Source organism: Coenobita brevimanus, chromosome 14 (genome assembly GCF_032717465.1).
Source record: "Coenobita brevimanus isolate Jiangsu-jjx chromosome 14, ASM3271746v2, whole genome shotgun sequence".
NCBI lineage: Eukaryota > Metazoa > Arthropoda > Malacostraca > Decapoda > Coenobitidae > Coenobita > Coenobita brevimanus.
Window position 1 is genome coordinate 1,979,588 of NC_136967.1, and position 11,374 is coordinate 1,990,961.

The 11,374-nt window shown below is 40.1% G+C and overlaps 1 long non-coding RNA gene across 4 annotated transcripts; it reads right to left on the reverse strand.

The window, feature by feature from the left end:
- Positions 1-285: 285 nt before the first annotated feature.
- LOC145390437 (uncharacterized) lies at positions 286-10,417 on the reverse strand. 4 transcript variants are annotated; one of them, XR_013895628.1, is made up of 4 exons: positions 10,084-10,417; positions 6,118-6,456; positions 3,021-3,106; positions 286-2,752 (listed from the first exon to the last, which is right to left on the reverse strand). It is a non-coding gene; the product is annotated as an uncharacterized LOC145390437 (long non-coding RNA). The 4 variants fall into 4 exon arrangements; XR_013895630.1 differs by having other exon boundaries at positions 10,079-10,417; XR_013895629.1 differs by lacking the exon at positions 286-2,752 and having other exon boundaries at positions 3,039-3,106.
- Between the last annotated feature and the right edge of the window lie 957 nt (positions 10,418-11,374).

Here is an 11,374-nt window from a genome sequence, read left to right on the forward strand (position 1 = left end):
TCTTCAACCATATTAACATACTTCCTCACTGCACTTCTTAAACAAATCACAGCATTCCTCATCCTTGGCATTCAATGCACTCTGCACACATTCCTCAATGCGGTAAAGAGAGGCAGGGTAGGAGTGGGGCAGGTAAGTAGGGGGGGAGGGGTTGGCATGAGTCAGAAAGATAAAATGGGATAAGAGGTAGCAGGGAGGAGGCAGATAGCAGGAAGGGGGTGTCGTGGGATGGCTTGGGGGGGTGGGGGGTGGGGCAGGTGGGCAGGATGGGGGTGGGGCAGGTGGGCAGGATGGGGGTGGGGCACGTGGGCAGGATGGGGGTGGGGCACGTGGGCAGGATGGGGGTGGGGCAGGTGGGCAGGATGGGGGTGGAGCAAGTGGGCAGGAAGGGGTGAGACAGGTAGGAAGGGAAGGGGTGTGGCAGGGAGGAAGGGTGGTGAGCCTAGGAAGAAAAGGCGAGACAGGTAGGGAGGTAGGGGTAAGGAGAAAAACTTGAAAGAGAAAATTGAGGAAGGCATGGAAGGGGGTGAGCCAGGCATGCAGGAAGGGAGGGAGAAAATGAGAGGAGGCAGGCATCTTGGAAGAGAGGGGTAAGCATGAATGAAAGGAGCGAGAAATGCTCCTAGACAGGGAGGGGGTGAGGCAGCCAGAAAAAATTGGAAGGAGGCAGCAGGGCAGGCAATGAGGGAGAGGGTGTGGCAGGAAGACATGCAGGGAGGGGGTGGGGGCTGGCAAGAGAGGGAAGGAAGATGGTAGGGACAAAAAGTAAGGACGATAATACCACCACCACCACCAAAGACAACACAATACTAATTATCATCATGGCCAGTCTCCTACCTAACAACGGCATGACATAAAGTCTAAAAAGTATGAAAACACAAAACATGACTGAGGGTGCACTAATCAATATGCCTATTAAATGGCCCACAAAATAATTCAATCACCATACATGCTCCTGAAATCCTGACAACACAAGCCAAACCAACTGCACATTCTTTCTGCATAGATGTGCTTTACATTACCTACGAGATACTAAACCCAATGACTATCGTAAAAAGAAGGGGGGGGGGGCTAAGCCCGTCATATGCTCTCCTACATACAAACCATCCAACTATCCCTAACCCCTACGAGTTCCCTAGCATCACCTTCCGTAACCTGCTTTATTACAGAAAGTGACCACATAGATCCACTTTCTTACATACCATACCTCCTCCCATCTTCAAATCAAGCCGCATTTTGTATGGTTCATCAAGTGATATTGTTTTATACACGTGCTTGAAATCCCACTTCAGGAAGGAACATCGGATATAACTGATTTACGACACTGTTGAATCAGGCATCTCCCCACGTACTGTGGACTGTTATTGGGAGGATCTATGTTTAAAAGCAAGTGAAATGGGTGATCTCTTTGTAAACTTTGCCTTCTGACGGTGAATAGAAATACAGCCCCAGGGTAACATGTATCAGCATTTTTACATCAGTGAGTGAACCGATTTATAAATACAGTATTCCGAGGTTGCTTTCAATGTAGTAATATCAATACAATATCATTTCAGTTAAGATCCATCGTAAATTCCTATTTAACGAAAATTAAATATGTCCATGGTGGCAATATCCACACTTTTGGCAGGATCAGGGTGGGTTGGAGTGTTTGACAGCAATGTGGTGTTACTTTCATTTTGTGTGAAACTGTATGAAAACTGAATTACTCCACAGACAAATTTCAAATCACCTTCAAGAACTGTTTCACTTTCGACGGTATCATATGAAATTGTGTGAAACTGAATGATTTTGTATGAAACTGTATGACCACAATGTGACAGTAAAAAATGTGGCATCAGTCACTCATACCTTTTTCACCACCCTATTTACATACACTCTCCAAATAACCATTCCATCCAAGCACAGACACAACCTTCAATCATAGTGTCTACAGACTTCTTTACATCATACCTTCACAAGTCATTATTAATTATCCTATCCAGTCTAAAAACTCCACACACACATTCCTCTCTAACCCCATGTCCACGTCTCTCACTTCTGACTTTTTGTTCCCATGCCAAACTATACAATACTAATACTAATAATAATAATAAAATAATAATAATAATAATAATAATAAAAATAACGATAACAGATCATCATCATCATATAGGCTTCTTTCCCAGTTAATGATGGGTTGAGCTAAGGTTCAGAAACAGGTAAAAAAGTGTGAACACTGTCCAGTGAAACGAGCCATGTAATATAATAATAATAATAATCATCATCATCATCATCATCATCATAACAGTAATAATAACCACAAAAATAATATGATAATGAGGGGAGGAGTAGGTAACTTGAAAGGGTAGCCAGTGAAGATTTATAAAAGAGGTATTTAAACCTAAGAACACCAAGTAAAGTAGTTTACAAATTTCCCTCATATTTTCACTGTTGTACTGTCAACCAAAAAAGTATCACAAACCTGAGGATCAATGATTGCAAAAATGAGCAAGTTTAGCAGAGGCACTTAAAATTATTAACATATTGCCTCAAAAAATAAACCATCCAATATGTGACAATTTACGTTATCTTGAGACATAATAAATACCAAGAACAATATTTGCCCTCATAACTGCAGGGTGTCCCATATATCACAACGCTTTGTTCATGTTTGAGAATGATACGTGTAGAATGGCTGATACTTTTTTTCTGGTTGACTGTACTTGTAAATGTACAGTATCAACATGACAGAAGAGTGATCATGTCCTTTGAAGGGTAGATTTGGTGTTTACTTCATAGTTTCCTTACTTCCTTCTCTACTGGCTTCAGCTCCCTCGTTTGGTAGATCTGGCGTTTACTTCATAGTTTCCTTCCTTCTTCTCCTTTACTGGCTTCAGCTCCCTCGTTTGGTAGACTGGTGTTTACTTCATAGTTTCCTTCCTTCTTCTCCTCTACTGGCTTCAGCTCCTTCGTTTGGTAGACTGGTGTTTACTTCATAGTTTCCTTTCTTCTTCTCCTCTACTGGCTTCAGCTCCTTCGTTTGGTAGATTTGGTGTTTACTTCCTTCTCCTCTATTGACTTCAGCCCACAACCTCAAGCCCACAGTCTACATCTTAAGTTTAGCCTGTTGGGGAGTGCAGGAAGTGGTGAAAACTTATAGCACAGTTGCTTTAACTTATATGAAAATTACAAAACACCAAACAAATATTAAAAACTTCCATTTTCAGCATCTAAACCACAACATTACCAAGTTGTGTCCACTTAATCTAGATGCACTCAGGGATTAGATGTCTGGCAACACATATGGCCCCAAACGCCTCACCCGCTGCTGTAGTGCTGTGATTAACCCTGTGGCCCCTCAGTGCTCCGTACCCTAGTGTTCTGACTACTGTATAATGAGGACATATCTGTGCGAATCTATCCTCAATAAATGCCAACACTAGGTGTGTACAAGATTAAGGTTCATCCATCCATCCATCATCCAGTCCTACTTCGCCCCATGAGGAGCATAGGAGCCCAGGGCTAGGCAAGATGGTCCTGACATTTAAGATGAGAGTGACCAGCCTCACTCATCCCTGAATGGCATCACATGAGCAATAATCCCCAACCACTCCTTGGATATAAACCTTCACCGGTTCAATCCGGTTGGAGCGCCTTAATTACCCACTAAACCAACAGGTGCCATAATTTGGTTATATGGTTACCACTCAGCATAGTAAATGGTTTCCTGGTGTACAGGAAACCATTTGGCTTGTCACTCAGTGTACAGTCACCCACAGGCAGAAGGAAAAGGAAAGAATGAAGGAATGAAAGACATAAGAGGGAGTGTAAAGTCACCCGTAGGCAGAAGGAAGGGGAAAGAATGAAGGAAAGAAAGACAGAAGAGGATGGAAGGAAAGAAGGACAGAGGAGAGGAAAGGGCAGACACCTGAGAGCAGCACTACATCGAGTGGATGGTATTTCCTGTATTACTGTAGTATATGTACTGGATCAATACTGTATTGTATTTTATACTTGATTTTAATCTTTAACTGATCAGTTTACTCATGAATTACACTGGATAACTGAGAGTTTATTGTATGAAGTCATTTATTGGGAGTACCAGTGCAGGTTTTAATGCCTACGTGTGAAAATCCTGTGCCTCATGCAATTAAATTCTTGAAAGAAAAAACAATAATACTAATAACAGTAAAACTGAGAAGCCATAGATGGACAAGCATTAATGGAAAATTAAGTCTTGATAAATGACTACACAATGCATACTGTTCTCTGAAATCCAAAATGATTGGCTCTAAAGGATTAACAGAAAATTAAATTTTGAAACACCGGTATATAATTATGGGAATGTAACACTCCCTCTTCTTTCTTTCCTCTTCCTTCTGCCAACAGGTGACTCTACATTAAGTGACAAGCCAAATGGTTTCCTGTACACTAGGAAACCATTTACTACACTGGGTGGTAAACATATAACCAAATTAGGGCGCCTGGTGGTTTATTGGGTAATTAAGGTGCCCCAATTGGATTGAGCCTGTGTAGCCTTATATCCATGGAGTGGTTGGGGTTTATTGCTCACATAATGCTACTTAGGGATGAGTGAGGCTGGTCACTCGCACCTTAAATGTCAGGACCAACTTGCCCAGCCCCGCGTTCCTACGCTCCTCTATGGAATAACAAAGGACTGGATGATGTATGGATGGATGTAGCCATGTATAGTATTACTGACCTGAAAACTGACTTAAGAGTTAATCAGTCTTCAGTTCTTTGTGGTTGTGTGACGGACTGAAGTACTTAAATTGGTGGAATTGATTTTTATTGGTCACTTTCTCTGTGTGAGATATCCTCCCCCTCCCCTCCCTACCCCACCTGACATTATTATTGGTGCAAACATCATTTAAAATCAAATTTTGTTCCCATATACTATTGCACGTAAAACTAAAATTGGCACAAGTGCACACTACATAATTTCATGCAAACAGCTTTCCTTCATAATGCTGGAGTTTAGGAGTTAACACTTCTTTATCATAGGAATTCAAAGTACAGTATTATAATGTACTATATGTTAGGACAAGGGATATAGGATCCCAGTAATGCACAAAGAAATACTAGTAAATACATGGTACTTGGAAATATCTGAGTTTACAGTCTCACCCTCCCCTATACTCCATCTTTTTACTGATGCGAAGATGCACATGACAGGTTGATGATGATTGGCTGAATGCAACAAGTCCAAAAAATATTTACTACCCCAAATTTCCCTCTCAGATATTTGTTGCCAGTTAAAAATGCTAGATTATGAAGTAATGCTGCACTCAGCCAATAATCACTAATCTGTTCAGTGCATCTTTGCCCCAATAAAAGAAACTGAGTATAGTATGTATAAACTGAAACATTAAATAAATATGAGGTACTTGGAAATATCTAAGTTTAGAGTATGTACTACCCCTCCCCTTGTATGTATAAACTGTAACATTAAACTGTGATTTAAAAGTTGAGAAAATGAAGTCTGGGGAAATATTTCAACATATTTTTTACTACACTTGGACCACTGTGCTTTTGGTACCAATGGAACTTCAAAGTACATTTTAATTTCATGGTTCTTCAGCTGATTATACTATACACTATTTAAATAACACCATATAAAAAAAAATTAACTCAATGCACCAACCACATTTTGATCTTTTGAAATTTGACTTATTGCTGCATAAAACTAGTGCAAAAAAAAAAAAAAAAAAAAAAAAAAAAAAAAAAAACTACTACTGCAATTCTTCCATCTTTATGAAAACAGGAAATTTAAGTTTTAAGAGGTATGAATTCATCTCCTTGGTTACTAGTCAAAACACTCCAGTCTCCTAATTACTGCTACAAGCAATTTGTCTAATGTAGGAGTGTCTCCTTGGTTGCTGGTCAAGAACCTCCAGCCTCCAAATAACGGCTACAGGAAATTTAAGAATGAACCTCCTTGGTTACTAATAGAAACCCACCAGCCTCTAAATAACTGCTACAAGATATATGATTTAGGAAAGAGTCTCCTTGGTTGGTAGTAATATCCCTCCAGTCCCCAAATATATCCCACAGGAAATATGCATAATATAGGAGTGGGTCTCCTTGGTTGCTAGTAAAAACACAGATACTTACCGGTATCTGAAAAGCCTTCGTCACTTGAACCCAAACACCAGTCTTCTTTGTCGCTTGAATCCGAACACCTGCCTTCTTGGTCACTTGAATCCAAGCATCCATCTTCTTGGTCAACTGAATCCAAACATCTGTCTTCTTGGTCGCTTGAATCCAAACACCCATCTTCTTGGTTGCTTGAATCCAAACAGCTGTCTTCTTGAATACAATCACCCATCTTCTTGGTTGCTTGAATCCAAATGCCCATCGTCTTAGTCACTTGAATCCAAACGCTTGTTGTCTTAGTCATGAATCCAAAAAACCATCTTGGTCACTTGAATCCAAACGCTTGTCTTATATGCTCTGAAAAGCAAAAACAAAATTTTAAAAAGCAGTACATAAGACTATTGGAATTCTTATAGGTTAACCCAGTAAAGTACTATGAAAGCCCAAACGACTTCAAAGCTGAAAATCCAGAGTAAAAATTGATTTATGGTAAAAACCCATCCAATGCCACGTCCACGTTATGGTTTCTACTACCAACCAGTTATGCAATACAAAAATCATTACGTAAAGCTAATTCCACAGTGTCCTGAAGATAAAACTCTGGTGAGAAATCAAATCATAAACATTTCAGAACATTAGGTACACTTCAACTTGGCCCAATGCTATCATCGCCATCATTAATGTCCAGCTATAACCTTGGATTACCACTACATATAACGCTAGTCACAAAAAAGTGCAATGGAAAGTATGACGGACCACTCTAAAATCGTATCCCATCTGCGAGGTACGGGAAATTAAGCAGCAAAAGAAAAAAGTGAACAAGCTACCGTAACATGGGAGAACAGCCTTTCAATAAACAACGCTGCTGGTAAAAGAAAAAAAAAAATCGTTTAATAGACTTTAATCTCGCAACAGGTCAACGGTCGAAGTGCTGAACATAATCCAATTAAGTCAAATTATTGGGGTGAAAAAAGATTATGCTTACCCAAAGAGGAGAACGCCCTCCGACCAACCTTTCCTCCCCCTCCGAAGTGGCCATTCCCTCCAGCTCCCCCCCTCCCCTCTTGTTCGGCCGCTCCACGCCATTATGCATTTTTTTTTTCTTTTTTTTTTTTAATGAATATATAAGCATTTATGTACGGTATGAGTTTCCACTGCTCTATAAATTGGCCTCCAGTAGGGTAATGACTGCCTGTACCTTTTCCCTGTTGGTGATATATATATATATATATATATATATATATATATATATATATATATATATATATATATATATATATATATATATATATATATATATATACATAGTTTACCTTATTAACCCCCAATACAAATGACGAACCATTTAGGGTTCTCACCGATTATAAAGGATTATATTCAACTCAAGAATTACGTAGGTTATTTATCAGGTCTATATTCTCCCGTTTAAAAATTAAATAAAATCATATGGCGTTTGCAAGAAATGGAAATTACATAGCAGGTATTACTATCGCTACTAGAACTACTGTCGCTACTGGTTTCTACTACCAGGCTATTGCTGCTGCTATTTCTACTATTTTACTGTTGCTGCTACTGCTGCGGCCTCTCCCACTATTGCTGCTTCTACTGCAATTGCTGCTTCTACAACTACTACTGCTGCTACTAATACTGCTGCTGCTTTTGCTCCTCCTCCAGTTTCTATTCCATGATCGATGATCCTACCACTACTACGACTATCATATTAACTGAACTGACTTGAAAATTGAATGTTCCTATCATATTGTTTTACTAGTAATCAATGGCTATATTTCTTAAAAACTGGGTACGTATAAATTCTCAAACGGCAACAATCCCAGAATTTGCTCCTTAAAAAGCATTCTGCTAGTCCCACACAATATCAACGTAACTAAAGTGCTGAATCGACAGTAAGGGTAGTCTGCAGACCTGATGGACCCAGGTTTAAATCTCGACTTGGACAGGGAGCACCTCAAGGATATGAATTTCATAAAGCAGACTAGCTCATCTACCAGAAGACTAGCCGACGAGTAACAGTACCCCCGCTAATACCAGTACATCAGTCCTAAATGAGAGAGAGGAAGCATGTGTTCAATATTGACGGTGGGCGTTAGTGATGAAGTGGTGTCACGTGAGACTACTGGGCCTTGGGAACAGGCTGAGAGACCTAAGCCCAGTCACTGGAGAAAAAAAAAAAAAAATAAAAAAAAAAAAAAAAAAAAAATGGGGGGGTCTATGAAAGCATGCAGAACTTATACCTTGCCACCTACTAAACCAGAGGATATCTGAATGCCCCATGTTTATTTTGCCATCTTCTTTAATGCTGAGCTATGATGAGAGATTAAAGCTACAGTAGAATAATGCGCTAAACAGGATGAAGCGCCACTGCACTGTTTTATTCTACCACTGAACAATGGGAAATGAGCTGCAAAAAGGGTGATCCCCATCAGGTAAAAATATGAACTGTAGTCCTGAATAACCATCCCTGCAGATGTGAAAGTAACCTTGAATAACACTGAAGTGATTAGTCCAAAAGGTGTTTAGTCCCTTCAGTCCGATGATCTTATCGTTTTTCCTTCTAGTTTGATTTTATGTAGCTTGAGGAAATTATTCTTTACCACAACGGAATTAGGTATGGCCTTATGAACTCCATTAAAAAAAAAAAAAAAAAAAAAAAAATCATCAGAGGGTATGGGGTTAATGCACCATGATTCACAGACCTTCACAGATGTTTGTCACATGTACACTGCTGTTCCTGTAGGGTGACCCCACACAAGCAGTTGCACACCAGTAATCGACAAATCTGCTCGGTCTGGCGGACTTGGGTTAAGCAACAGGTGGGAAGGACCCTGCTCTGCACCAGGCGAGGCACTACCACAAAGTGGGGTCAGTTCCTACCTAACATGTACACTGCTGTTCCTGTAGGGTGACCCCACACAAGCAGTTGCACACCAGTAATCGACAAATCTGCTCGGTCTGGCGGACTTGGGTTAAGCAACAAGTGTTCCACCCACTGCACCACAGACTTGTGAATTCAGCTTTATAATAAAAAATACCATACCACATACATACGGATGTATTAACAAAACTGGGTAGGAGGAGGAGGGAATACATGTGTACAGAAACATGAGAAATATAATGTCTTGTTTGCTGTTCTATCTGGTGGGATATGCAATAGTGGGATATGCAATAAACAATCTCAGTACGCTTCTAACTTAGGACAGATTTTTTGCCCTCTTGCAAAATACTTCACAAATGACAAAAAAAGGGAATGCTACACATCTACAGCTTCTCCTAAGCACTTCAAGATTAGCATCACATTCTCCTGTTAACATACTGCTACAGCCAAGTATTCAAGAAGTAAATAAGGCAATTTTAGGTTAAGTTGATTTAAGTATAACCAAAGCACTGATCCTGATGATACTCATTTTAAACAAATATTATACTGTACTAAAAATATTGAACTAAAATTTGTCGTCCTTGAACCGACTTATTTCAGATTCATGGCTTAGTTGAGTCACAATTAACCTCCATGATTTAAAGGTGAATTACAGAAATGAATTAGTATATGAAATTTTTTGTTTTGGTTCAGTAACAAACACTCATCATCTAATGAAACAGTATACTTTCACATTACTAGTGCCAAAGTTGCTCAAAAACAAGTCTCTTTCTGGCACGCAAACCTTAAAATAACAGCTCTGTTACACCATGTGTCCCAATGTAAATCATAAAAGTAAAAAATTAAACAGGAGTGTCTGGAGATGCAAAATGGTGCTGTGTTGCAGCAAGGGCTAATGAAGTTAAATCATCTCGGAGTTTGACTCACTGACATCACGCACGTGATTTTGGTTTTTGAACATGAGCTGCCTAGTAGTATATTTGTTACTGAGCTTAGCCAAGGAAAAAAATTTGGTTTTCACATGGTAAACAGGTGCATGCACAATATCTGATCCTACAGGGAACTCAAAAAACATGGAGTACTCACATTACCTGAACACTGGTATCCTGTGGCAGACAGTAGCTTGTGAGGGTCATATCAGGGTTCCAAACAGCAAGGTGGTGGGAAAATGGAGGCACGGTCCCCCCAAAGAGGAAGGACTGTGTGCAGGAGTACTTGGTAAATGAGGCCAAATTCCCCACCTGGGAGTACTGTGCAAGGCCAGCTACCAGATCTTGGTCCCACGTCACTCCCATGGTACTACGTCCCAGGATGTGGGTAACCATTCACCTACTGCCTTTTGGCAACTAACGGGTGCAGCACCTTACCCAAGGGCGACCCGGGACTGTGCAGGGCAGGGACGTCCATCTTCCCTGAGCCAGACATTCTGGCCGCATACCCTATTACTTATTAGGAGTAAATAGGTCCATTGCTGAAAACTGGTCCATTGTATACAGTACATAGCTGCACTAGAAAAAATAGGTCCATTGCAGAAAATTGGTCTATTGTATGTACAGCTACATTAGGGAAAATAGGTTTATGAGGCAATAAGCCAAGTAAAAACAAATAGGCTCATTAGGAACAAAAGTCTGAGAAACATAGGTCCACTGGAAACCAGGTCTATGGGGAAATAGGTCTGCTGGGAAGAAAAGTAGATGTATAAGGAAACATTGGAAACAAACAGATCCATGGGGAAATTTCTGTAGATTCATTTGAAGTAAATAAGTCCAAGGGGATGCAAGTCTGTTAGGATAAGTGGGTTCACTGGGAAGAAATACAATAGGTTCATTGGGAACATGTCTATGGGGAAATAGATCCATGAGAAAACAGTTAGAGTAATTATGTCCACTGTACATATTGATAACAAATGTCCATGTTCATTGGGAACACAGGCTCATGGAAATAAAGGTCCACATGGAAATTTGGCACTTTCATTAGGGGCAAACAGGTTCATGAGGAAACATGTCCATTGTGAACACATAGATCTGTAGGAAATTAGTCCACTGGGAGCTAACTGTTTATAGAATATACTGGGGGGGGGAAGTGGTCTTCAGGGAACATGATACACTGGGAACAAATAGGTCCATAAGGAAATATGTTCATTGGGAACAAGCAGGTCCCTGGAAAAACAGGTTCACTGGGAGATAATAGGTCCATGACAAAACGGATTAATTGGGAACAAGTAGGCCCATGGTGAAACAGGTCCTCTGGGAAGTAACAGGTCTGTGGGGAAATTGGTCTTATTGGGAAAATAAATTTGGAGAAACAGGTAAAACAAAAACAAGTTAAAGGAGAAATTTGTTCACTTGGAATAAATAGGTCTTTTCCATACTAGTCATAAAG